This window comes from Monodelphis domestica, chromosome 5 (genome assembly GCF_027887165.1).
Source record: "Monodelphis domestica isolate mMonDom1 chromosome 5, mMonDom1.pri, whole genome shotgun sequence".
NCBI classification, from domain to species: domain Eukaryota; kingdom Metazoa; phylum Chordata; class Mammalia; order Didelphimorphia; family Didelphidae; genus Monodelphis; species Monodelphis domestica.
Genome location: NC_077231.1, coordinates 164754512 through 164776809, shown reverse-complemented (window position 1 = coordinate 164776809; position 22298 = coordinate 164754512). Strand labels below are relative to the sequence as shown.

Below are 22298 nucleotides of genomic sequence, written 5' to 3'. Positions count from 1 at the left end.
TATTGGATAACTATCCTCAAAATATATTGGAGATATAGGGAGGAGTCATAATTATTCACTCCATTTACAGATGGAGGAATTAAAGAACAGAGAATTGAAATGATTTACAGGATTACAACATGGTCTAGGCAGGATTAAAATCTGTTTTTTTTTCATTCTTTTTATTTGCTGAAAAAAAATGCCCTAAATTGTAGCTTATATGAGCCTTGCAGATAGGTTCAAAATATGTGAGATGTGAACACCTAGTAGGAGACTCTTGGCAAACAGAAAGGGCACTGTCTGATGAATTTACAAATAAATTCACCAGTATAAAACTTATTGGTCCTCACTCTTTCTTGTTTCATTGAATCAGACTGATAAGAAGACACAGATCTTTAGCAAATAATAAAAGCAGACCTAGTAAATCTAAAAAAAAGTCCAAATTTTCATAAAAACCTTATCAAACAATAAGGCAAAAAAAGGATTTAGTTATATTTTTTAGGATGTGGTAACAGCCTAATGCACTTTAAAAAATTAGTTATGGTAATATCTCCATAAATAGAAGCAATGGCTTTCAGTGACATTTTGGCAGAAACTTTATAACCACAGGGAAAAAAAGAATATATAGGAGAACAATATAGGATGTCAGATAATGGAGGGAAAGGTTATGGAAAGAAAAAAAAGATCATTAAGTGGCCCAAGTTAATTGCATGCACCTGAAGAGATAAAATATCATCCTGAAAGCCTCGAGACAGAAGGAGAAGAGGCCAGAGGCCAGGTAAAGATGAAAGGAGGTGGAATTGGGGCCCAAGCTGTTCTCGAATAAGAAAGATGAGGTCTGGGGAGGAAGGTAGGATGCTGGACCACTGCATACAATTGAACTGTTGGCAGTTGGGCCTGTGGTAGAACTGGTGATGCCAGAGAATCCTTCAACAAGGAACAAAGTCTTACATTAATGATAAAAAGCTTATAATTCAAAGACTATGTTGGAGATACAAAAGAGTGGGTGAGAGTTTCATTTTGAAGTATAATAATTATAAATCCACTGGATGCCAGATGCTTCCATGTTCACTAGGGCAAAGGGGGCCAAGGGCAACTAGATAGGAGGCAAACCAGAGACTTTCTTGCTTTGCCTGGAGAGACAATTAGAAACTATGTGGAGAGGCATTTTTGTTCTGTCTCTCTGTATGTCTGACATGAAGGTTTTTTGTAAAACAAGGATGAAATGGGCATAAAGAAGCCTTGCATCTGAGGGAGTTCTTTCCAAGGTTTCACTCACTCACTTTGTATACAGGTGAACACGTGAGAGAAGTAATGTACCCAAACACCTTACTGGGGATGGAGTATGGTTGTCTGGTCCACCTCTCAAATTAAGTTTTTAACATTTAGCTCTTATTGGTTTCCATTTCCAATGCAAAAAAACAAAAAACAAAAACTTACAGTTATGTAGCAATTACATAGATATACACATTCAAATGTTTTTGTTGTTTCAGTTGATGTCCTACTTTTTGTGACTCCATTTGGGGTTTTAAAAAATTTATTTATTTTTAAGTATTTTTCCAAGGTTACATGGTTTGTGTCCTCTCCCTCACCCCTCCCGGAGCTGACAAGCAATTCCCCTGGATTATACATATATTATCACTCAATATGTATTTCCTTTTTGTAATAGTCTTTTAAAACCAAAACCCCATTTGGGGTTTTCTTGGCAAAGACATTAAAGTGGTCTGCCTTTTCCTTCTCCTGCTCATTTTATGAAGGAGGAAACTGAGGCAAACTATTTTTCCTTCAGGTTCAAGTTTATTTTAGGCCATGGTAACTGCTAATAAGTGTCTGAGGACAAATTTGAATTCAGGTCTTTGTGATTCCAGGCTCAGTGTTTTATCCACTCTACCACTTAGCTGGCCCCTATTTAATTAAATATTCTTCAGTTTTAACTGAGGATCTGAAGGAGATTAATTCATTAAATCATCATGGAAGCCCACAAGGATATAGAATCAGAGAATCTAAAAATTAAAAGGAACCTTCGAGGCCAGGAAGTCCAACCCATACCTGTCATGGAATCTTCTACATCATCTACATGTGATCATCTAACTGGTGCTTGGAGACCTCCATTATCTACTGAGGCAGCCCATTTTATTTTTGGATATCCATCAAATCTCAATGTCCCCTTTGCAATTTCTACACATCTACTCCTAGTTTTGCCTCGGGTCAGGTGGAATGAATCTACTTCTTCCTTATGACAGCCTTTCAAATACTGGAAGATAGCCATCATGTCTCCCCTACATCTCCTCTTTTCTATTTTAAGCATCCCCAGTGCCTTCAACTGATCATTCTCTTGCATGTTCTACAGAATTCTCACTATGCCGGTTATCCTTTTCTATACCCATTCTACCTAATTTTTGCCCAGAACCTCACACTGTACTGAAGATGCCACCTGGCCAGGTTAGAGTTTAGTGGGACTATTATTTTCCATGTTCTAGACCCCTGGGCTTCTTAATATTACCAATGGTGGCATTAGATTTTTTTGTGGGGGAGGTTGGCTGTCATAACACAAATACTGATTTAGTAAATTATACATGAAATCATTCTGGAAGTAAATAGTATTTCAAGATGTCATATGTATTTCCCTTTGCATGCCAATGACAAAGGATACAATCCAAGTAAATTATGTATTTACGTTAACTCTTATTTTAGTGATTTAATAACTGATAATATCTGGATAATAATACTAATATTTGTGGGTAGCTAGATGGTGCAGTATCTAGGGCACTGGGCTTTGAATCAATGTGACTTCTCTTCGTGAGTTCATATCCAGCCTCATACACATATGGATGCTGTAGAAGAGATTCTGTGACAGGTCTGGGTTGGACTAGCTGGTCTCCAAGGTCCCTTTAAATGCTTAGATTCTGTAGTTTTATATCTTTTGCAGACCTCTATGATGATTTAATAAATTGATCTCCTTCTGATCTAGTTAAAGCTGAGTAATACATAATTGAATATGGGATGGCTAGGTGGCTCTATGGACAGAGTTCCGAGCTCCTTGGGTAAATCACATTTACCTCAGTTCCTCATTTGTAAAATAAGCTAGAGAAGGAAATGACAAACTACTCCAGCATTTTTGGCAAGAAAACTCCAAATAGGATCATGAAGAGTTGTATATGACTTAACAACAACAACAACAACAACAAAAAAATAAATATTTATTTATTTTATATATATTTATATATATAATATATATTATAACATAATTAGAAATAATTATTTATTTAGAATTATAATTAGATATATGATAATATATCTATAAATTAATTAAAATATATATTTATATAAAAATATATAAAAATAAATATATCTATAAATTATAAAATAAAACATAATAAATATAATTATATTTATTTAGAATTATAAATAGAAAGAATGATTATATTATAATATAAACAGAAAGAATTATTATATTTATAAATATACATATTTATAAATATTATTATACATATTTATAAATAAAATAATTCTTTCTGTCAGGTGATATTACTACCACTTTACATATGAAGGAAACTGAGGCTCAGAGAAGCAAAGAATCTTTTTCAAGGAAGCAAAGAAACTTTTTCAAGGTCACACACATAGCTAGTAATGGACAGATCCAGAATTAACACCCAGTCTCCTCACTCTGAGTCCACCATCCTATCTGCCCTTGGAGTGATATGTAAAGTAAATTCAATAAGTAGAATGGCTGTCCTCGTTATTTTCCCAAATTACTTTTACCTTTGGGAAAAATTGGCACCATAAAGAAAAGCATATTAGGAAGAGTTAACTTTCACTTGCGCTGAGATTTAAAGAGTAATGAAGATGGAGGGTCATCTGAAAAGAGAATTATTGCCAGAATTTCTACTTATTGGTTCTAACCCTCCAAGGTATGGCAGGATGATGCCATCCTGTGATATTGAAGGTCTAGGGAATGCCCAGTGTGGAACCTTCTCTAATAATGCTGGATTGCCCCTTCTCTGAAACTTATGTATAGCATTGGAACAATGGTTCTCAAAATGTGGTGTGGGGACCTTTGGGGATACAGAGAGATTTTCAGGAGTTACAAAAGGTCAGGGTTAAGAATAATACTAAGATATTTAAATTTTGAATATAGTAAACGTTGACAGAGATAGCCTACAAAACCAAAAACTACTCCCCCAATAATTTTTAAGCGTGTAAAGAAATCCTGAGACTGAGAGGTTTGAGAACTAGTGCCTTAGAGAGTTGTCCATGACCATGTGGCCCTAACTCTGAGGCCAGCTTTCCATTCCCTACACTATGCTGCTTCTCATGTGGGAGATATAAACTGAATACAAATTTGTCTTTGAGGTCTCATCTAGCTCATTCTCTGTGATCCTTTCATGCTCAGGCTCCTGTCCTCAAAGACCTTCTTATTTACTTGAAGAGAAAACAATCCCAAGTATAAGGTAGGATACAGTTAAGTGATACAAAAGAGAGGCAGAGGGCTACAGAGGCATGGATGAAGCTCATCTTGGGGTTTCTTTGTTGACTTGGATCATATGCATTAGAACAAATGCCTCTACATGCCAAGGAGTCACATTTTGGCCTTTGGCTCCCTGAAGATGCAGAGTATACAAGCTCTCAGTATGATTGTATATAATTTTAAAAAGCAATTAATTACCTTAAAGTCAGGGTTCCTAATCCTGAGGTCTGTGAACATGTTTTTTTTTTAAATTATGAATATTTTAATATAATTTGTTTCTTTTATAAGTCAATTTTATGTATTTAAAAACATTATTCTTCTGCCCAAGGAGTCCATGACAAACAAAAGGTTAAGAATTCCTGTCTTAATGGCTCTTCTTCAGAAATGTGTGAGCCATACAAATTAAAATCACACAAAATTATTTTAATAGGTACAACAATGGAGATAATGACCATCTATTATAAAATGGAGCATGAAACAAGAACATGTAGGCATGCCAGATGTGTTTGCCAGTGTCACAGAAGATTTCTAAGGTAGAGTCCAAATGGAAGAGGGACTAGAGATGGTTAAGATCCTTCAGACACTGATTTCATCTAGTTCTGACATACTTTGTGGCCACCTAGATGAGATCCATAGTTGCTCCAAAAATTTTGGCCTCACTAGCCACATAAGGAAAACCAAGGAGATGAGGAATACCTAATATCCAGACTAGTAATTCCCCCGTTTTTTTGCTCAGGACCCCCTTAAACTCTAAAAATGGAGACCACCTAAAGAACTTTTTATGTGGGTTATAGATATGAATATTTGTCTTATTATGAAAATAGTTTTGATCTCACAACCTCCTTGAATATGGTCTCTGAGACCGAAAGTGTCCCTTGGCCACATATTGAGGGCCACTGGTCCAAAATAGGATAGGCAGTTATAGGCATAGTCTATAGAGTTGGTTCATCAGTATACAGATGATGGACAGATAGCTGGGACCCAGAATTGAATGAGTCCGGAGCTAAATCAGAGAAAGAGAACAGTCTAACTTACCTTTGATAAATTGTACACTGTTTTTAAAAGGTCTTAAAACAAATGTCCATTTCTTTTTAGCGCTGGTATTCTTGTGGGAATGGCCATAAATCATGGTAATATTAGTGTCTGATGAAATGAAGTTGTGGCTTTTCCAAAGGGTAATGGGAAGTTGTGAAGCAGACATTTAGAGACATTAATTGTACAGGAGAGGCAATATAAAGTCTTTCATATGGGTGACTGGGAAAAAGAGGTGGGATGATGGATGGCTAGCTTGTGTATTTGTCCTGCAACCCCATGATCTCTAAAGAGCAAGAAACAGAGGCCCATGAACTTCCAGAAACATTATGATCACTCTATTTCAATATATTTGTTTTCTTTGTGATCTGATGTATTTTTTTTTTTTTTTTGCTGTCCAAGAAGGGGTTCATGAGCTTCACCAGATGGTCAAAGGGATTCAGGACCAAAGAAGACAGAAGACCTCTAATCTAGAAGAAAGCCCCTAGCAGGCTGTGTGAACCTTTGGTGAAAATTTACATGAAGATGTAAGAGTCACCCAGGGAGAGAGAGAATGGGTAGAAGCTCATGGATCAAAGAAGTATTGAGGTATACAGCAATGAACATTCTAAGTTATTAGACTGGGAAGGGACCCAAGGGTCTTCATCTTTGCTTCCTAAGATCGCATTTAGAAAGAGAAGGGACCTTCTAGGTCTTCTGGTGCCAACACCCTTCTCTTTTCAGAGAGGTCCAGAAGATGGAAGGAACATGCTCAAAGTCAGAATTAATGGCACAGTCAAGACTAAAACTCAGCCAGATCTCTTGGCTTGGAGTTTAATGTACTTTCTGCTCTGCTTTCCATATTAGACCTCAATTTCCTCCTCTGGTAAATTAGAGTGTTGGACTCTAGACTGTCTCTTTCCAGCTTTAAGGCATACGAGCCATGAGCTCTTCAACATGATCTCTGTGGAAGCACTGAATTTGTTTGAGATTGAAAAAAGGGTTTTACTTGTGAAGAGAGTGGCAATGGTGACTTTTAAAGGTGGATCCTGGTTTGGGTAAATGTTAATGCCAGGGAAATTCTTGCTTCTGAAATACAAGGTCAACTAGAGGGGGAGAATATTGAGAGAGCTTGAAATTTTGAGATCTATTTCTCCTAAAAGTCAGAATGCTACAGTAAAATATCAAAATGATTAGGGTGGCTCAAAAGAAAATGATAGCAAGGCATTTGTTCTAAAGGAAAACTGTTTAAGAGCTGTGTTCAAACCCAATAGGTTCCTATGGGCTTGTTCAACCATTACTAGGATAATTGCTTTTTATAATAAATATAAACATGAAAAAGGTAGAGTTTTATCTGTTTGAGCCAACAAATGAAGGATTTCACCTGCCTTTGCTATTTCTGGTGTCTACAGTTATAATGTAGAGGCATTGTTAATGGCCTTGAAACATTTATTTTTTTACCTTTCTATTACCTCAGAAATACCAACTAGGAGTATTAAACACGGTTTTCATTTTTATTAATATACTAATGGCTCATTAGGATCTCATTTATTTATTTATTTACTTACTTTTCATTTTTTTAGATTTGAAAAATTTTATTTAATTAATTTAGAATACTTTTCCATGGTTACATGATTCATGTTCTTTCCTTCCCCTCCTCCCTCCCATTACCCCGTAGCCAGTGAGCAATTCCACTGGGTTTTACATGTCATCGATACGATCTCATTTTAGAGTATTTTTTTCTTTTGTATAGTTTGTATAATTTATAATGTATTATTTGTATAATTATAAGATTGGTCAATCTGCATGCCCCCTAGATTGTAAACCTTAGGTTATGGGAGGGTGATGTAAAATGTTACTAGTAACTATACTACGTATTTTGCATTCATATAATCTGTCAGTTACAAAGTATTCTCACATTCATAATCTCACTTCGGCATTGCAAAAATCCTATGGAATATATATAGATATTTTTTCATTGTGTGGATAAGAAAACGGAGGTCCACAGAGTAAGTGGCTTGACTTATTGCTGGTGCAGTGGATAGAGCACTGGGGGAAGACCTGAGTTCAAATGTGGCTGTTTGACCTTGGGCAAGTTGCTAAATTGTTCATTGCTCTGGGGATTTCTCCAAAACTCCATGTTGGAGAGAAGCTGCCAGTTTGCATTGGTAAAGGTAATTTTCTTACTTGGGAATCCCCTTATAATTCCCCTGACAACCGAATAGGTAACCCAGTGTCTGCCTGAATGCTTTCCCTAAAGAAGAACCCCTTATGAGCATCACTCAATTTCTGAACTGCTCAAAAGTGGTGCAGTGGATAGAGTATTGAGTATAGTAATCAAGATGACTTATCTTTATGAGTTCAAATCCCACCTCAGAGACTTACTAGCTGTGTGACCCTGGGCAAGTCACTTAACCCAGTTTGCCTCAGTTTCCTAATCTGTAAAATGAGCTGGAGAAGGAAATGGCAAACCACTCCCATACCTTTGCCAAGGAAACCCCAAATGGGATCACAAAGAGCTGGACATAACTGAAAAAAAATGACTGAAGAACAAATTTTTAGGAAGCCACAATTTGTATGTCTGCTGGCTCAATATACTATTCCTAACTGTACCTTCTTGAGCCAAAGATCACAAGTTATATCCCTCTTTCCCATGATAACTCTTCAAATCCTTGAAAACTCATCTCTGCTAAGCCTTTTCATCTCTAGACTAGACATCTTGCATTTCTTCCCCTCTTCCTTGTGTAGCCTTCAAAGCTCGTCTTCCTGGCAGCCTTCCTTTAGACTCACATTCTCTTTCCAATTCAATTTTGTTCTCAGATTATTTCCTTCCTGCACTGGCTATCCCAGGGATATCCTGTATCTCAGGAGTTATGCATGAATGTTTTCACTGAATGGACTGGCCATCTAAATGTAATCCATAGTCTGATTCATATTAATTTTTTTTCTATGTGGACTGTTAAATTGATCTCTTTTGTGTTATTATTGTTCAGTTGTTTCAGTCATATGTGACATATTATATTTGGGATTTTTTTGGCAAAGATACTGAGAGAGGTTTGCCATTTTCTTCTCTGCCTCATTTTATGTATCAGGAAACTGAAGCACTGTGAAGTGACTTGCCCAGAGTCACAAAAGTAGTGAGTATCTGAGGTCACATTTGAACTTGGGTCTCTCTGACTCCATTTACATGCCACTTAGCTGCCTTTCTCTATTATGTACTCATGGCTTTCTCTGAGGAAACTGTCAGATTCTTGGGCTTTATTTATAAACAGGAACATCTGGAAGAACTCATTCTCAGGAACCTCTTTTCCTTTTGATCTTGGTCACAGGTCATCCTCCATTATTTATAATTTTATCTGTAAATTTGTTAATTTTTTTAAACACACAAGAACTTTTAACAAGCTTTATTAATATCTTTTGTTTATCACCTAACATCTCCCCAGTTTTCCTCTTTTTCCCCTTCCAAGAGATTAGCCATTTTTTTAAACCCTTACCTTCCATCTTAGATTTGATACTGTGTATTGGTTCCAAGGTAGAAGGGTGGTAAGAACTAGGCAATGCGGGTTAAGTGAGTTGCCCAGGGTCACACAGCTAGGAAGTGTCTAAGGTCACATTTGAACCCAGGACCTCCCATCTCTGAGTCTGGCTCTCAATCTACTGAGCCAACCAGCTGCCCCCAGGACTTTAGGTTTTAAAACATATAGTAGACTCAGAAAATTAAAAAAAAAGTCATAGAAAAGGAAAATGAGAGGGGACCATTATTAAAGGAGATTTAAAATAAATTTTGACAAAATAATGCATTTTCCTCTCCACAACAAAAGAATAACATCTTGGGTGTGAGCCATAACACTCTTGGATACACCAGTAGAGATCAACACTTAAAAAACTGGGAAATAGACAGAGGAGGGTTGGCCAGGCAACAACCGTCTCTTGCCTTGGGGCTGGAGGATGACATTTGTGTCCAATTTGATTCTTTCTGGGGAGACCTGAGAGATGGTGCCTGTTGAGGGAATTTAGCCACTTGAAGCACTCACTTTGCCCAGAGGCAGTTTGGCAGGTCAGGACTGAGCAGCCATGGTTTCCAAGCTTCAGCATAAGGATGGAGAACATAGAGCACGGTGGGGTCAAGAAGAACACATCAACAAATGGCTTTAGGGGTCACCATCCTGTGTATCATGGATTCCTCTAGTGGCAGCCAAGTTTGCTGAATAATGTGCTTCCCCTCGGTTGCCCCCCTGAGATACAGGATTACTGTGCATTTATCATATGATAGAGTATTGGAGTCAACAGCTACGGGTTCTTACATCTAATTCAAGTTAGTTTAACAATTCTTTTTTAATCAGACCAGGGATAGCCAGCAGAGGGCAAGGCTTCTAGAGAATAAGAAGGAAGGCATGTTTTAAAAGAGGAAGGGTGCTACTGGTCTTTTGGAATGGATAACTTGTATTAGAGTTTAAGTAATCAATATTATTTTAATAAATATATAATGAAGATGATGAGAATGAAAGTAATATCTAATATTTATATGGTGCTTACTATTTCCCGGGCGCTGGGTTGAGCACTTTACAATTATTATCTCTAAACCTGGGAATTAGGTGCTATTATCACCCCCCCCCCCATTTTACAGATAAAGAAACTGAGGCAAACAAAAGTTAAATGACTTGTCCAAGATTATACAACTAAGAAGTAACTGAGGCTAGATTTGAACCCAGGTTTTCCTGACTCTAGGAACTATATCTATTGTGCCATTTTGCTGTGTCTAATATATTATGATATTAGACATATTACTATACATCTATATTCAGTTACTTTTAAGTAAAAACAGTTCCCAGGGCAATCTAAAAACAGTTTACAGAAAGATAAACATCTCAGAAAGGAGATAAAAAGATTTTTAAAGAAGATAAAAAGTAAGGAAGATCTCTAGAGTGTTTGAAGTGACTTTTATATTTCCTTGTACAAAAAGACCCACTGCTGAGTCCCAGATCAATCCAGCCAAGGGCAAAGGTAACACAAAACTGCCTCACATGTACTTCATTCATACTGAAGTTCCCTGCTCACCACTGTCCTGGATGTTGTTGTGGGAGACTTTGGGGGTGGGTAACTCAAGCCCCTCCAGTTACAGCAGTATCCTGGTCCACAAACAAACACGTTGAAAGAGTTTGGATTTTTAGGGGTTGCTGCAGAGAATGGCAAACTTGAGCAAAAGGGTGCAATGCAGGGCTCTGGGTGGACAGGTTACAAAATGTGGGCACAAAATACTCTAAGGGGGATGAAGAAAAGAGAAAGGTAAAATGGAAACGTGGAGAAGACAACCTTTTGCTTAGTTCCAAGTTATTGCCAGGGCAGGATTTGCCTTCAGCATCACTAAGGGTTAGAAGATGCTGCCCAGTGGAAGGTTTTTAGCATTTGCCTTCCCAAGAGATAACTTCATGAAAACTGGCACATGAATAGTTGTGATGCAAATTAGTGCAATGACTTGAAAACAGATAATTTTCTCAAGGAGACATCCTCCCTTGTTATCTTGGTCCCACTGTTAATTGGCTTAGTAAACCTTTTTTGCACTACAAAATAAAAATTATTATGAATTCTAGGGTTGAATTGATGCAGTTTTATTTTATTGTTGACAAAATCTTGAGGATACCATTTCAAACACTCTGCAAGGGTCCTGGTGGGCTTCCTAGAAGGAGGTGAGGTATCTTATCATCATCCTAGGTCCTACGTCTGGTTTTCTGAGAAGTGCTTGACTGTCTCATGCCCCCAAACCTAGGACTCCCTCAGAATCCAGACCATCAAGCACCAAGTCCATCAGACTAAGGAGCCACCAGCTGTGACTCAAACCAGATTCCCAGAGGGCTCTCTGTAGTAGCATTGCAGCCCCTTTAAGTGATATACCATAGTCATCCTGATTGATGAATCTCCTGAGAATCCTAGGTCCATTGTACACAATTGTTTTAAGGCTTGCAGCCAGAACTGTCTGCATTTATAGACAAAAATACTTCAGTGCATGGCGGCATCCATTTATCTACTCTTTGCATAGGCTGACCCTCAGACCTACTTCTGAAGGCAAATTTAGTATCTGTCTTTAGCTTCCTCATTTGGCTGCCTTCCACTTAAGAACCAAACTGGTTCTGGCTCAATCCCTATGCACCTGTTGGCATTACTACATTTTGACTATTAAAGAGATACTAAGCAATCCAAAGACAAAAAGGGAAATATTTGTTGCTTTTTATGTGGAAAATATAAGCAGCACCAACATATATAGATTATGATTTTCCAGCATGTGAGGTTTAGGTACCAATTAGCATTTAGTGACAATTGAGCCACATGGCTATGGCTTGGTATACTATTAAAACTTAATGAAATATTTATTTTATATGCCATACTTTTCTTTTTTTACTCTTTTCTGTTGCTATAGCTAACACAAGACCTTTCTTATTTTCCATGAGAAAATACATCATTTTGTCAAGGTTTGAAAATTTCATCGAATAATTTTGAGTTTTTATAAAACTGATTTGTCTATTTGTTACAATTCCACTCAATTTAAAATTTGATATAGTTTTGTAGATTTGGTCTGGTAGAGTGATGGACTCAAAAACAGGAGATCAAATTCCATTCTTGTGTCAGATAATTACCAGGTAAGCATGGGACAAGATGTCTAACCTTTTAGAGTTTCAATGGGCATAATGATACATCTAGTTTCTAACCTCCACAACTCTTGATCTGGAGAAACTCGAGAAAAGAGCCCTGCAAATTTTAATGTGAGTTGTTAATTTTTTGAACCCAGTTTTTCTGGGTTAGAGTCTAAAAATAAAAGCAGAGCAGTATTATTGGCTTATTTTTATATTTAAGTCACAAACATAGATTGTGTCAAAACCATACAAAATAGAATAAGCTGTTACCATGTATAATGTTCTCCTGATTTTGCTCACTTTACTTTGTATCAGTTTATGTAGGTCTTTCTAGGCTTTTCTGAAATTATCCTTCTCATCATTTCTTGTAGCACAGTAGTATTCCATTATAACTACATAGTCACAACTTGTTTAGTTATTTACCAGTTGATGAACATTCCCTCAATTTTCCAATTCTTTGCCACTACAAAAAGAGCTGCTATAAATATTTTTGTATAAATAAGTCCTTTTCCCTTTTTAAAAAATCTCTTTGAAATATAGACCTATTAGTGGAATTGCTGAATCAGGGGGTTTGAATAGTTTTAAAGCTCTTTTGGCTATATTATTCTTCAGAATGGTGGGATCAGTTTACAATTCCAACCAACAGTGTATTAATGACCCAATTTTTCCACATGCCTTCCAAAATTCATTATTTTCCTCTTTACTCATATTAGTCAATCTGTAGGTATGAGGTGACAACTCAGAGTTGTTTTAATTTGCATTTCTCTAATCAAGAGTGATTTAGAGCATTTTTTCATGGTGACTAGATAACCCTGATTGTTTCATCTGAAAACTGCCTATTTATATCCTTTGACCATTTAGCAATTGGAGAATGACTTGTATTCCTATAAATTTGATTCACTTCTCTATATATTTGAGATATCAGGTCTTTATCAGAGGTACTTGCTGTATAATTTCTTCCCCCCTCCCCAGCTTTATGCTTTTCTTCTAATTTTGATTGTATTGGTTTTTGTTTGTACTTTAAAATTTAAAATAGTGAAAATAATTTGTTTTCTATCTTTTAATGTTCTCTATCTCTTATCACAAATTCTTCCCTTGTCACTAGATTTGATAGGTGAGCTATTCTATGTTCCCTTAATTTGTTTACGGTAGCACCCTTTATGTCTAAATCACATACCTATTTTGACCTTATCTTCATATATGGTTTATCTTTTAAAATGTCTAAGAAGAAAAAAAAGTTTTAGTATCATGCCACTGGGTCCTTTAAAAAACCCCAAAACAACTCAAAATCCTCAAATCTTAGTTTCTAGGGGTTTTAATTCACTAAGACAGAGATGGAATTAATGCCAATCTTTTATTAGTGATTGATTATACCTTGCTGAAACTCAGAGTAATTTGTTATCTCAACCAGATTTTTGCATTTTTAGCCTCCCCTCCCAGTTGTGGAATGAGGTTTCCCCTTTCCCTTTACTACTTCCCCTATTCCTTGCACTGAAGGAATCTCAGTTGTCTGCAAGCCCTGGGAAATTATTGGGGCTGGGGGAAAGGGTCCTAGAAGATGAACTGAAATAAAACTAGTATTTCTTAGTTGGCTCTTTAGTCTCTTTTAGGGTGTGTCAGAGGAAAAACATTCTTTGGTTTCTCCCTAACAGACAATATTCCCCAGGGAAGACTGGTTCTACTGTACTAATCCTAGGAGTTATGAGGGTAGAAGAGTCCATTTCCTTGTCAGCATTTTCTCCTAGGTCTTGGTGTCCATCCTGCCCAAGTAGGAGGATATTCAAAGGTCTCTTTTTTTTCTTCACTTATTTCCAGTTTCTCTCTCCTTGCTTCCCCTATCTAAGGACACTCTTCTCCATCTCTTTCCAAACTTCTGTGATACCCACCTTCTGTCCCCAAACTCCCTAAGGTATTTACATTAGGACTCTCAGAGACATAGTTTTGCTTTTCAGTCACAAGAGATTCATTTCAGCTAGTATTAATGATTCCTTTTCTTTTTTATAATAACCTTCCTTTTCTGACATCTCTATATCTCCTGTATTGTTTTTTTCCTCTCCAGTTATGAACTTTTTGAAAAGGAAATATGTCATTGGAATATATCTTTTTCATTAGTAGTTATTTTACCTAGTAATATAGTCTTATTTTATATGGTAATTATATTCTTAATTTGATTTGGCCTTCATTGCTGCTCAGCAGTCCCATTATATCCATCACGTCAACCCCCTTGCAATTATTCCAAACCTCCACATTACAACTTCTCAACTTTTTCTATCAGATAATAACAGTCTTCTTGTTATTGTGCCATTTCTAGTCGTGTCTGATTTCATGAAGCCATATGAAATTTTCTTGGCAAAGATACTGGTGTCATTTTCCTTCTTTAGCTCATTTTCTGGTAGGCAAAAAAAGTTAATTGATTTGCTTGGGGGTCACACAGCTGAATTTGAACTCAGTGCTTTATCCACTGTCTTAAGTATTTTCTTCACAACAATCCTATGTGTTCAGTAATACAAATTAATGGTTTTCCATTAAAAAAAGAGTACCTTGCACATAGTAGGCACTCAAAAATTTATTGAGAAAATTGAGTCTTGGAGAAGAGACACATTCACCCAGCAAATGGGTATCAGAACAAGGAGTCAAGCTGATATCCTTTGACTCACTTTCCACCATACCAGGCTGCCTCCCTTAAAACCTTGTATCTTTGACTTATTGAGAAAATTAAGGTCATCTCACTTGAACTCTACCATCTTTCTAACCCCTTTCCACTTCTGAGTATCTCTGCCTCCATACCCATCTTCTTTTCATTCCTAGTTTTAAGAAAGTGGAATCCTTACTTCCTGTCAAGGATAACTACTTCACTGGTACTCTTTCTTTTCTTTTTTAAAATTAATTAGAAAAGGGTTAACCAATGTGAATTTTCCAAGTGAAAAGAACAGAAAGAGGACTGTGCATCTATATTTTATACAGCTTATTTTTTAAAAAGTATATACTTAACATGATAATATCAGCACTGCATTGCTTTTGCATCCCTTTCTGAACTTCTTTCTACCCTCTTTTGCATATTTTAAAATATTTCATTGATTTCTTTTCTTTTTTCTTCTTTGTTCATCACTATCTCTCAACTCTTCCCATAAGTCTCTACAGCCATACTCAGTGGACGTATTCCCTTGTAACTAATTAGCTTTGTCAAACACAAAGGATCCACACATTGGCCATATTTGAAAACATATGTCTCATTATGTACCTTTAGCCCATCGCCTCTGCCATTAGTTGGAACCTTGATTTATCATCAGTCCTCTGAAGTCCTGAGTGGTAACTGCATTGATCAATGCTCTTAAGCCTTTCAGAGTTTTTTTCTTTTATAATATTGTAGTCACTGCATAAACTGTTCTCTTAGTTTTGCTTATTTCATATCTTTACTTTTGAATTAATACTCATCTCTCATTGTTGGGACCTTTTCCATTGATTATGCCATTTCCCTTTAGCATCTTCTTTACCTTCCTTTCCCCTGGATTCTTTTCTTTTTCTCCAAACACACACCATGAAATTCTTTAAAAGAAATTTTTTTTTTTATTTTTATGGACCTCCCGCCACCACTAACAATCAATCTTATTTTTTCCTTTCATTTATTGCCTCTCCTTCCTCCTCTCCTGTTATTTGACATGAGCAAAAGTAAGCCCCTTGAAAGGATGTGCCAATCTGTTCCCCTAATACTCTACTTGCCATTCCTGTAACTCTCTAAGCCAAAATATCTCTCCTTTGTCACTGTTATGTATTTTCTCCCTCTATTAGAGTGAAAGCTTCCTGAGGGCAGAAACTGTCATCTCTTTTGTGTTTATGTCTCCAGAACTTAGCACAGTGCTTGGCATAAAGCAAATGCTTAAAAAAAGGCTTTTTCTTTTATTTAATCATTTTTAGCCTTATCCAGACACAGGGTGGTTGTATATTAGATTTAACTTTTACCTTAAAATTTACAACCTACATGATCTTGAACTCTAAAATTCTTCACCAGTCTTTCACATGAAGGCTTTCTAATTGCAAGTCTCAGACTTACTCCTCTTAATCTTGTTTTTCATTCTCACCATGATATCTGGACTATTCTCATTTTCTCCTTTCCTTTCAGCCCGTCATATCCTCTTCTTCATTCACTTCTCCATTTCACAGACTGTATTATTGTTCTTCAGTCCTTTAGTTGTGTCCAACTCTTTGTTACCCTGTGGACCATGGCATGCCAATGCTGTCCATGGAGTTTTCTTGGCAAAGACACTGGAGTGGTTTGCCATTTCCTTCTCCAGAACATTTTATAGATGAGGAAACTAATGCAAACAAGGTTAAATGACTTGTCCAGAGTCATATACCTAGGATTTGAGCCTGGATTTGGCCTCAGGTCTTCCTGACTCCAATCCCAGTACTCTATCCACTGAGCCACCTATCTGCCTCTTCACAGCCTTTACCCTGTACCTAATCAGCTCAAATTATTTACTGTCAACCATTGAATCTTTTTCTCCATTGACCCACCATCATTAAGTCATCCTTCACCTGAACTACATGAACAGCCTATATATTTATCTTCCCTGATTCCAGTTGCTCTTCTCTCCAGCTCAGCCTTAATGCAACTGAGAGAATAATCATCCTAAGGAAGAGTGTTGACCATGACAATCCCTTACAGAAAAAAAGACTTTCGGTAACTGCCTATTGCCTCATATTTAGAATATAAAGACTTTGGCTTGTTATTGAAAGCCTTGTACAATTTAATTCCTACCTATTCTTCCAGCCTTATTTCATATTATTTACTTGCATGAATTTAATGTTTCAGTTAAACTGAACTACTGGCTGCTGTCCAAAGTCACCAATCCATCTTCCATGAATTTGCAAAAAACCTGGAACATAGCCCCTCCTTATCTCTGCCTGTTAGAATTCTTATTTTCATACAAGGTTTATCTTGTTGCCACCCTTTCTTGGAAGCCTTCCATGATTTCTTAATGGTTAGGGTTTACTCCTTTCTCAATTTACCTTGTATTCTCTTATCTGATCTCTTGATAGATCCTTCCAGCAGAATATATAGGTGAGTGAAGGGACTATTTCACTTTTATATTTTTATGAACATGTATAGGAAAAAAAATCTCTATTTTCACCAACTTTTGGTTTCTTTTATAATTTGTTTCGAACATATCCTATTTTGTGTATTTAAGAACCTTAAAGTGCATGTAATGCTAATTCTTATGCAGAGACTGGAGTCTCCTTGTCTGAAATGTTATAGGGACTGGTTGGCTCTTGAGGTCTTTTTCCAACTCTCAAAATCTTAACCTGATTCAGAAAAAAAATCTCTGAATAACCAGACCTCCATTTGAAGTTCTGGTAGGAAAATGCTGCCAAAGAAACCCAATTGAGGTCTCCAAAGGAAATCAGCTTTGCCTCTGGGTTGGCTTTCCTTTTTGACTGGCAGCTCTACTATGCCCCAAAAACTAGTCTTGAGAGTGCCTAGCACTTGAGTGATTCCATGCTTCTGTTTAAATGGGGGTGTCGGGGGACTGTTGCCTCTTGTCTTCTTGCCTGCAGCTTGGGGGCATGGCTGATATTTTAGGACTTTCTCTTCCTCTCCTATCATGTGCATCCACAGATGTTCCCAACCAAGCTTTATTTTCCACTCCAACAAGGCGGATGTGCATGGTGAAAATATCCCATCACTTCTATGTCTGACACCAAAAGAATTTAAAACTGCCTCAGAGCCAAACCTGTGTGGATATCCTAATCCTGGGTGAGTCGAGTAGATGTGAAGAGTTATAAGAATGGAAGACACTGAGAATGAAAGAAGAGCATCATGGAAACGGGCTGAGATGAGGAGGTGAGTCATTTGAGGGCTGTGCCTGCCTGGCTTCAAAAGGAGTTTTGTTCAAACTCAGAGGCAAGTTGCTGCCTCTGTATTTTTATTTTTGCAACTAGGTACCAGCTCTGCCTGGAAACCAAGTGATTCCTAGTATTTTCCATGGTGCTATAGGCCTTTCCCAGTGGCCCATTTCATTTTTATTTTGTTGGAAAAAAGATAAGCCTTCCTCAAAATCTGAAATGAACTGGGTCCAAACTCAGCTAATGGCATTGGCTTTCCTATCATTAGGATTCCTTATCTGATAGGTGACTTTTGCAGCCTTTTCCTGGGAGAGAGAAACCCCAGTAACCTTAGCAAAAGCACTGAGGATGCAGAGAAATATATTCTGTTATAGCTGGGGCTGTTACTACCTATGCCTCTGAGCAGGTGCTGCTGGAAAGAGGATGGAAGGAGGATTTCCTTTAAGCAGAGAGAAGGAAAAGAAGGAAGAGAATATGAGGAAAGAAATGAGGCAATAAACGAAGGAGGCAGAACAAAAGAATCATAGGAAGTGGCATAAATAATAAGTAAAACTGAGGTTACCTTAAACTTAAATTCTCTCAAACTTTACAATAAATTCTCTGATTATGGTTCTTAAGGGCATTTTGTCAGGTTTATAAAAATAAATGGAGAAAAGATATAAACAGACAATTTTCAGATGACAAAATCAAAGCCATATATTGGCATATGAAAAAAATTCTCGAGGTCACTACTGATTAGAGAAATGCAAAACAAAACAACTCTTGGATATCACCTCACCAATCAGACTGGCTAAAATGACAAAAGGACAAATGTTGAAGGGGATGTGCAAAAACGGGGTCACTCATGCACGACAATACCCTTGCTGGGTCTGTGTCCCAAGGAAGTTAGGGAAAGAGAAAAAAGGAACCCATATGTTCCAAAGTATTTATATTGGCTCTCTTTGTGGTGGGGTAGCAAAGAATTGGAAATGAAGGGGATGCCCATTAATTGGGGAATGTCCGAGCAAGTCGTGGTATATGATTGCGATGGAACACCACTGCACCATAAGAAATGGTGAACAAACTGATTTTTGAAAAAGTTTGGAAAGAAAGATAATGAATGATGAAAGGACTAGAACCAGGAAAACATAACATAGAGCCACAGTTTGAATGCTGGAAGAATAAAGTGTGGATGTTACCTTCAGAAAGTGAACAGAAAGGTGAAACATGGAAGACGGTGTATGTGTACATGTTGGTCTCGCTGGTGCTATCTTCTGGGATGTGGGGGGGATGGAGAAAGCCTGGGGTCCTTGTGTTTGGGATTTATTATGTAAATATGAAGAAAAGGAAGCTACGTGTAAAAAAGATTTGTGATTTCATTGGTGTCACATCTTCCTTTTCTTTATGTTTTGTAAAATTTGGAATAATAATTAAAAAAAACCAACAAAATGTTTGGTAAGCTTCAAAGATCCAAAAAAAAGCAAACAAAACAGGAGTTTTATATTCTAGTGGGGGAAGGTGGCACAGAATGACAGTCTGCATTGAGTTGCATCAAGAACTTTATCTTCTAATGGGGGGATGTAGCCCCATAAGCAGACCTGGAAGCCTGGACAAGACTTAAAGATGACAGGGAAGGGAAGCACAGACCTCGTTGGAATCAGGCAAGAGCATCCCATTTACAAAGCTGCCTTTTTCTCTGCAGCTAGCCTTGATCATTGATGCTGGGGGAGCCCTTGGCAGAGGTCTCACCTCTGACCCCCTGAAAGAGCTTGATCTCAGATCAGGGTCGGCTGAGTCTGGGTTGTACTTGTATCCCACACTGCCCGGCCATAGGCTGTAGGCTAAAAAGAGAGACAGCCTAGTATGGAGGGTGGAAAACCCGATTCAGAGGGAGAAGGAGCTGGGGTGAGCTCCCCCCCCAATAGTGTCTGGCTATGGGACCCCAGGGGAAATCCCTTACCCTCCCAATGACCACAGCAACTTTCCCAGACTTTAAGGGGACAGAACAGCTGTCAATCCAAATTGATGGAGGGAGTTTCTGCCTTTACCAGTTAGCCAGTTTTGCTACAAAGACTCTCATCATTTAATAACTATGTGATTGCCTGATTTTGAGTTTGAGGTGCTCTTGTCAAGGGCCTAGAGGCTGTCTCAGAAGGCTATGGGAAGAAATGATAAATAAACGGGGCTATGAGGAATAAATGGCGATAAGAGCCAGAAAGAGAATACGTTTATGCAGAACTATTTTCTTTCTTTTTTTTTAATCACAGAGAACATCTCTCTGATCCAGTTAACTTCATGGGGCTGCCATAAGCAAGGCAAAAATAATATAGCATTGGTGAGTACCGATAACAACGCAAAGGCTACCAGAAAGAATTCTGTCAGGGGTCTGACAGCTAGGATTTGGAAAGAGAGGGAACTTTTTTTGACTGACAAGGATAAGATTAAAGTGAGAATATTTCTTGGACCTAAAAGGATTCACAGATGCATATATACTACATTTTAAAAGATAGAAATTTCTTGCTAAATGCATTCTATTTGGTGAACACGGTTCATCCTGAAAAAAAAATGCAGTTGATTCCGTTCTTATCAATTCACTCAGAACACTATTATCAATATTTAAACTCTCCAATGCCAGGGAGCCCTGCTTTCTCAGTTGGAAAGTTAGGTCTCCTCTCTCCCCATGCCATTAATTACTGATTGTCATCAGTGTGAATAATCTTGATTCCATTACTCTGATTGATTAGGTTGTTTTTATTCTCAAGGCCTTAAAAGAAGTAATAAATACTATTTTAGAACCAGAGTCTCTTACCAAATGTGCCTGGCATTTCGGTGCTAAATAGCCTATAGATCATAATAAATAAAAATGGTTGCCGGTGGCATGATCTGATTGAAGTCTAGTTTAAATAAGCACTTTTACTTATGTTGATACAAGGCAGGGCAATTGGGCCACATTCAGTTAGAGATATTTGAAATAAATGAACTTAAAAATGAATTATGAAAAATGGAGAATCTCTTCCAGGATAATCAGACCCTCTCGATTCTATCTCCGACTTGAATGCTACCTACCCAGACACATAAGTAATCAAGAGGTTATTAATTCTTTGTCCTTAACCTTGGTTGAGGAGGTCTCACCAGAGAGCTGGCGTCTGGGATTTACTTTCTTATAAAGCAATCACCGTTCTGAAAGATGAACATTACAGTAACCTGCGAAGGCTCCTTTCCAGGCTGAGTGATTAATTCCTATTATTAATGCGTGGGTAGTCGTTCTAAGCACACACATTAATGGTTCTAATATAGATCCTAGGCTTGTTCAAGAAAGTTTATTATTAGTAATAATAATAGTTTGTGTTTGAGGAGTCGCCTTTAGCGGAAGCGCTATATGGACATTTTCTCATTTACCTTTTAGTCATCCTCTCCGTGGGTGGTGAGTATTTTTACACACATTCAACAAAGAAAGGTACCAAGAAGAAAAATGCCTTCCCCAATGGTCAAATATGGATTTGATTTCTTTTTTTTTTTTAATTTTTTTAAACCCTTACCTTCCGTCTTGGAGTCAATACTGTGTATTGGCTCCAAGGCAGAAGAGTGGTAAGGGCTAGGCAGTGGGGGTCAAGTGACTTGCCCAGGATCACACAGCTGGGAAGTGTCTGAGGCCAGATTTGAACCTGGCTCTCAATCCACTGAGCTACCCAGCTGCCCCCATGGATTTGATTTCTGACCTCTCCTTCATCCAGAAAATACGGATGGCTTTCTCTCTGAGCCTGGGCGAGCATTGCAGAAAAGGCTTCTGAAGAGAGTAAAGAATGCTTTCCAAAGTGGGATTTCAGAAGGGTGGCTAGCAAGGGCTTGGGGACATGGGAACACATTCAGGGGCTCTCTTGGCCAGCCATGCTACCCTCTTCTCAGTCCTCATTCTTGTTATTCCGGCAGCTTTGGACACTGAGGACTGTTCGGTTCTCTGCCCTTTCTTTTCTCTGGGTTATACAACACTTCTTTCTCTTGGTTCTCTTTCTCTTTATTAACTTGCTTCTCGGTTTCCTTTGCACGATCATTGCTCCCTAACTATGAGTGTCCCCCAAAGCTCTGACCTGTACCCCCTCTCTTTATACTCTTTACCTGAGTGACCTCACCAGTTTACATGGGTTGATGTCTATGCAGATGACTTCCAGAACTCGATAAGTAATCCTAATCTCTTTCTTGAGTTCTAGTCCCAAACTATTAGGATATTCCAAAGTGGATGTTCCCTGGACAACTCAAACTAAACATGTCTCATATAGAATGCATTATGCTTTTTTTTTTTCCAAACTGTACTAGTGGGGAATCAAGGAACCAAAGTTTTGACAGGTAATTGAGAGAGAGGGAACAGATAAAGAGCAACACCAATTCTC

At 37.7% G+C, this 22298-nt stretch overlaps 1 protein-coding gene across 21 annotated transcripts in view; it reads right to left on the bottom strand.

Annotated features, from left to right (window-relative positions):
- MAGI2 (membrane associated guanylate kinase, WW and PDZ domain containing 2) overlaps positions 1 to 22298 on the bottom strand; it is a 1718964-nt gene that overhangs the window by 4866 nt on the left and 1691800 nt on the right. The gene's annotated exons all lie outside the window — the stretch shown is intronic.